This window comes from Sander lucioperca, chromosome 6 (genome assembly GCF_008315115.2).
Source record: "Sander lucioperca isolate FBNREF2018 chromosome 6, SLUC_FBN_1.2, whole genome shotgun sequence".
NCBI classification, from domain to species: domain Eukaryota; kingdom Metazoa; phylum Chordata; class Actinopteri; order Perciformes; family Percidae; genus Sander; species Sander lucioperca.
Genome location: NC_050178.1, coordinates 21,246,651 through 21,253,198, shown reverse-complemented (window position 1 = coordinate 21,253,198; position 6,548 = coordinate 21,246,651). Strand labels below are relative to the sequence as shown.

At 42.2% G+C, this 6,548-nt stretch overlaps 1 pseudogene; it reads right to left on the bottom strand.

The window, feature by feature from the left end:
• Positions 1-312: 312 nt before the first annotated feature.
• LOC116052949 overlaps positions 313-6,548 on the bottom strand; it is a 17,756-nt pseudogene continuing 11,520 nt past the window's right edge.

The window sequence follows — 6,548 nt, the reverse complement described above, 5'->3', positions numbered from 1 at the left end:
GATTTGTAAATGAGTTGGTACCAGTGAGTTAGGCATCGAGTGTGTAACGAGGGCCAGCCGACTAATGCATAGAGCTTGCAATGGTGGGTGTTATAGGGGGCTCTGGTCACAAAACGTATGGCACTGTGGTAGACGACATCCAGTTTATCCAGAGAGAGTTTGAGGCAGTTCTGTAAACGATATCACTGAAGTCGAGAATTGGTAAAATTGTCATTTTTAATAAAGCGAGTTTGGCAGCGTGAGTGAAGGAGGCCCTGTTGCAGAATAGGAAACCTAGACTAAACCTCTACTTAACTTTAGATTGAAGGTGGGTTATGTGTTGCTGGAAGGAGAGCAAATGTTTAACCAGACACGTATTTGTACACCGCCACATTTTCTTATTCCAACCCATCGAGCGTGGTGATGCTAATTGGATGGGCAGCGATCTATTGAAAAGCATGAACTTGGTTTTGCCAGAGTGTAGCAGTAGTTTGAGGTTTCGGAAGGAGTGCTGAATGGCATTGAAGCTCTCCTGGAGGCAGAGGTCTCAAGTAAAAAAGTACTTTGTTACCTTACTTAAGTAGAAAGTTTGGGTATCTATACTTTACTGGAGTAACTATTTTACAGCAGACTTTTTACTTCTGCTCCTTACATTTTCACGCAATTATCTGTACTTTCTACTCCTTACATTTTAAAAATAGCCTCGTAACTCCTATTTCAGTTTGGCTTGTTTTCATTCTGGCTTGTCATCGTTCAAAAAAACACACAAAAAAAACAAAAACCTATCCAGATAAATCGCGCCATCTGGAGAGAGTGAATTTGATTGTGGTTGGATGAGAAGTATAAACATATACCATTCCGACACCCTATTGGTTTGTACGCGCTCCATCGCACCTGCACATGACACAAATCATGTCACGCTCCAGCAAGGAAATAGCAGACGTATGTAGCCTAGTACCAAGATGTCCGTGGCAGAGACTCGAGAGAACTCGAGTGAAACCAATCACCAGCGAGGAGGTTGGTAGCCAGGAAGACCAGCCAACCCTCCTACATCCCTGGCCGTACCTGGAAGAATTTTTCGAAATGTTTGGTTGCAAAAACAACTCCTTTTGAATGCACCGCAAGCTCTGCGCACCCAAGTACCACGAGCTAATTGTTCAGCGAGAGCCACATCATTGATGTATAGGGAGAAAAGAGTCGGCCCGAGAATCGAGCCTTGTGGCACCCCCATAGAGACCCCATAGGTCCAGACAACAGACCCTCAGATTTAACCCACTGGACCCTACCAGAGAAATAGTTACTGACCCACGCGAGGCAGTCACGAGAGAACCCAAGGTAGTTGAGACTGTCGATACGCCTTTTAAAGGGTATTTTAATGACTCAACTCCTTTAAGATGTGAATTTCCTTTTTTGATTTATTGATGAGTTCTGCATTATCACTGAAAAGAAATATAATAGAATCTCCTCCTCCTACATTGTGACTCTGGTTGTTCATAGTTCACATTACCCAATGAGCTGTCAGAATACAGTTTCACAAGAGATGATGCAGGCCAGGGACAGACATACAGTCATAAATAAAATAATTTGATCTTAAATGTTTGAAGATACAATCCTTAAGATTTTTTTGAGTAAATATTTGATACAATGGTTGGTATTATTCTAACAGTAACAATTTAAAGCCCCAGTGTGTAACTTGTTTAGTTGGTCATTATCAAAATCTCTGTTGCCCGTTCACAAACTTGTCCTTTTTCATGAATATTTACCTCCACCATCAATTTCAAGTATTCCTTTTGGCTTGAAATTTTACATTTGTGTTTGCATGAACTGGGGTAGACGCTCCATATTAATGCTCCATCTAGAAATATGTTAGCTGGTAAGAGACATACAGGACATACTGCTCCGCCTTTGTCTGTGTCTCTGTGTGCGTGTGTGTCGCTGTGTGTGTGTGTGTGTGTGTGTGTGTGTGTGTGTGTGTGCGTGTGTGTCGCTGTGCGTGTGTGTCGCTGTGTGTGTGTGTGTGTGTGTGTGTGTGTGTGTGTGTGTGTCTGTGTGTGTAAGAGACATACAGGACATACTGCTCCACCTTTCACGTTTTCTCCGTCACATGATAAACTCACAGCTGCTGCTAATGCTGCTAATGGGTATCGTAGCTTCCCGGCCCCCGGCAAGTTTGAAGAAGGAAATATGGAGGACCACATATATTCAAAATCAAAATTGAAAGAACAGGAGTCTTCTTCTTCTTTGCCCAGAAAAAGTAAAAAGGATATTGAAAAGAGGAAGAGACCGGCATCATCAGAAAAAAGAGTGAACATTGCTTTGGAGGAACACACCAAATCCCAATTAGTTAATTATCCTCTGGACCGCTGCAGTCTCCTTTTCTTTCTCTCTCCTTTCCGTCGGGTGGCGTGCGTGCCCGCTCGTGGTGTGACGCGCGCGTCCACGCCACTCTCCAACATGAACTCCAACAACCACGGCTGATAGACGGCCTTTTGTATACCTTCGCTTTTTGAAGCGTGAAGGCTACCGTAGCTGCAATACGTATTTTGAACAGTGTGGCGCGAGAGAGTTGATTGCGATATATAATCTCAACGCTAGATGGGAGAAATTCCTACACAGTATAGCTTTAATGTAGGCTTTTTACATTCTGTAATTATCTTTCCATTGTTATTGGCTGAGTCTGCCAATCCCTTGCAGTATTCACATGGTCTTTACACACACATTAGTGATTTTCATTACTGTTAACCACACTTAATGTTACCACCATAACCAAAGGGGGCCAAATCAACCAAGATTATAATTTTAAGGCTTTTTGTCATACAAATATGGTACAAAATGATAACTAAGAAATGCTTAGTCTGTGAGGGCCCATGTCGTAATAATCAGATGATAATTATCCTGTACATAATGTCTCCTGTATGAGATGTTTGTCATATGCAGAATAATCTTGCATATAAATCAATATGTAGCCTACACATAAAAACATATTTTGATGAAAAACACATCGTATGATCACTTACAAGGTGTATACATTACAGATTGTGATTGTTCTTTGCTTTTGGGAATGTAAAACAACCTTAAGAAATACAGCGAGTAAAGCCGGGATACTTGTTTGATAAAAATCAGTTCTGGTGGAGAGAGAATTAGAGCGTGTTGACTTCTGTAGAAAGCTGTAAACCTGTTAGACTGAGAGAGTTGTTGGTAGGACACACACACACACACACACACACACACACACACACACACACACAGACACACACACACATACACATACACACACACACAGACACACACACATACACATACACACACACACACACACACACACACAGACATACACAGACACACATACACACACAGACACACACACACACACATACACACACAAACACATACACACACACACACACACACACACACACACACACACACACACACACACACACACACACACACACATGCTGCGTTCATGCCACCTGGGAATAACAGGCACCGCCCCCGCGATTACGTTGTTTTTCCGACTGCCAGCGTTCACATGGTCGGGATGTGTTCTTCTTCTTCTTCTGTTATATTGCCGTTTGGCATAACAACTTGTTGCATGACTGCCACCAGCTGTTGGCCGTAGTCTGGAGCATCAGGTGGTGAAAACATGGAGGCCACAATAACAAAAGATTTGTTGCTGTTTTCTTATGCGGGCATACAAACAGCACATGGTCAGGTGTTTGTGTTCTCTGCAGGACAACCAACAGGAAAGGACACGGAGAAGGTGTTAGTTTATATATAGGTCTATTATATATATATATATATTCTATTATATATAGGTCTATTTATGAATAATCTGAAACATGTTATGTCTGTGTGTGTTTCTCAGCAGAGGCATTTGTCCTCAATAATCAGTTTATTGTCATTGAAATATGTTCAGTGAACCAAAGTCGCCTCCATCAACACATAGACACAGAAACACACACACAGACACACACACACACACACACACACATTTGAACTCAACTACCAAATAAATACAACCCCCCCTTCAGAAGCTCCGCCCCCCAGACTCATGGACACATAACTGCTGCACGACACACTTGGCTGGAATAGTGTTTTGTGGCTCGTTGCCTCCTTTCTGCTTGTTTTCCATTCCAGTCTCTCTCCGCCGTGTCATGTTGTAAACTCAGATGGATTCTGATTGGCTGTCAGTGTCTCTATCGTTCATCAGATCTCTCTGAAAGTGATCCCAATGATATCGTTCTCCACTGTCGTCGTCGTTATAGTTGTGGTGTGAACTCCACCAACCACTCATGTTAGAACGATTTTTAAAACTATATATTTATAATTAACGTTCTTGGTGTGGACGGCCCTTAAGTTAAGGTGACCAGATTTCTGAGACAAAATCCGGGGACATTTTCAGCTCAGAAGCGTAAATACCTCCAAAACAGGTAATGTTTTTATCTTTGTAAACTTAAAACAGGGACACTGCCCCAGGGGGGACACTAGACCTAGAGCTGCACTGGGGCTCCAGTCCCTCTAGGGGGGTCACTAGACCTAGAGCTGCACTGGGGCACAAGTCCCTCTAGGAGGGTCACTAGACCTAGAGCTGCACTGGGGCTCCAGCCCCTCTAGGGGGGTCACTAGACCTAGAGCTGCACTGGGGCTCCAGCCCCTCTAGGGGGGTCCATGGGCATGCTCCCCTGTAAGAACATGTTGTTTAATGTTTAAATGCATCAATCTGGTGCACTTTGAAAATAAATTCAGACAACCAGCAGGGGGGGTTCTATGTGTGGAGTAGTTTTGGAGACATGCCTCTTTGTAATTATGACATATTATTATGGCAAAATATGTTCCCCAAAATTATGAATATGCCTGTTTTTGAAAGGTAAGTGCTGTAGTATAACCAGCAGAAGACTAATTATGTGTGAGGTAAGTTTAGAGACATGACTCTATTTAATTATTAAAATATATTAATATTTTAAAGTAAGTGCTGTAATACAACTAGCAGGAGACAAGTTATAATTGAGGTGAGTTTGGAGACTCTACCTTATTTAATCATTAAATTAATGAATATTTCTGTTGGGTATTGTAGTTTGTAGATGGTGTGGTGGAAACTTTTCGTGTTTGCAGCAGGGTGTATTTCAAAAAGGACAAGATGAAACAAATAAGACTATTTGAGAATGAAACCAAAGTTTGGTCTTTGAGTATTTATTTATATTTTCAAATATATGAACACAGTTTCACAAGTACAACAGTACAGTGGGAAAGTGTCTTCTTCGAAGAAGAAAAAGCACACAGCTTATATACATCTTCAGTGAGATAGAAAGACATGCCCCCTGCCTAAACATGACTCGGCATTTCTTACAATCAATCAGACATAGTAGACATTCAGGAGCCACTTCACTTCTTCCCCTCTGTACCACTTTCTACCCCAAGGTTAGACATCCCGTTAATCTCAACTATCTGAGGAGTCTCAACTATCCAGGGAGAAATGAATGTCCCGGGAGAGATAGTTTAGGGTGACCTTGTAGCCCCTATCTGTTCAGCGTACACATTACGTTCTTAGACTTTGTGGCTCCCACTTAGTTTAGTGAGAATCAGAATCAACATGTGAGAATGCAACACATTCTCACACCCATCTTTTGTAAGTATAACATCAACCTGTCCAGGGACTGCAGGTGGAAATTAGCATTTTTTGCTATAACCTGGCACATGACATCTCTTCTTTTTTAGACTAATGTTTTTTGTGCATTATCCCTGATCAAATAAAGAAATAAACAATAAACAATCTCGTAAAATATGGACGCTTGGTCAGGTGCCTTTGGCGTTCTCATTGACGCTAAAAGTCTCCTTTAGCGCTATAAGTGAACGCGCTTGGTCGGGACTGTTGCCGTCCCTTTTGACGCAGTTATGTTAAGGAAAGGGTCGTGGGTGGGCGTACGGTTCTGTGACACGCGAGAGGAAAGAAAAAAACGACAATTGCAAGCGTGACAAGCAGGACGCGAACCTCCTTACGTGGAAATTCGCCGTTACATACTACTCTCTAAATCCTCTCTAACTGCTGCTCTGCCCGGTGCGTTATACAAACACGCTGAAAGACACCTTTTTCGTCGCATCAGACCCACACCCAGATCAAATGAGAACGGGCTGGAGAATGAGATCAACTCCCTTTCAGCATTGAGAGAGAACCTCTGTTTAATTATTTATACAAAGAAAATACAGGAAATACACAGCAGAATTATTTAACCCCAAAACAAAAGAAAAAATCACAACAAAAGTTCAAAAAAAGGCAACAAAAACGAAAAAAAAAAAACAAGACGACAAAAAGTTTGAAAAACGGCAAAGAAATAGTCAGAGAAATGAATGTTTGTGTCTGAGTCTCTGATCTGATTCTCAGTGAGAGTGTGTGTGATGGTGAACAGACTGAACTTTGATTTCAGCAGCTGATGTTCAGTCAGTGTTTCTGTCCACAGGAGAGACTCTCAGTCCTGCAGAGGACTCAGAGACACTGAGGAACCAGGAGAGACTCTCAGTCCTGCAGAGGACTCAGAGACACTGAGGAACCAGGAGACCAGACCCCAAAC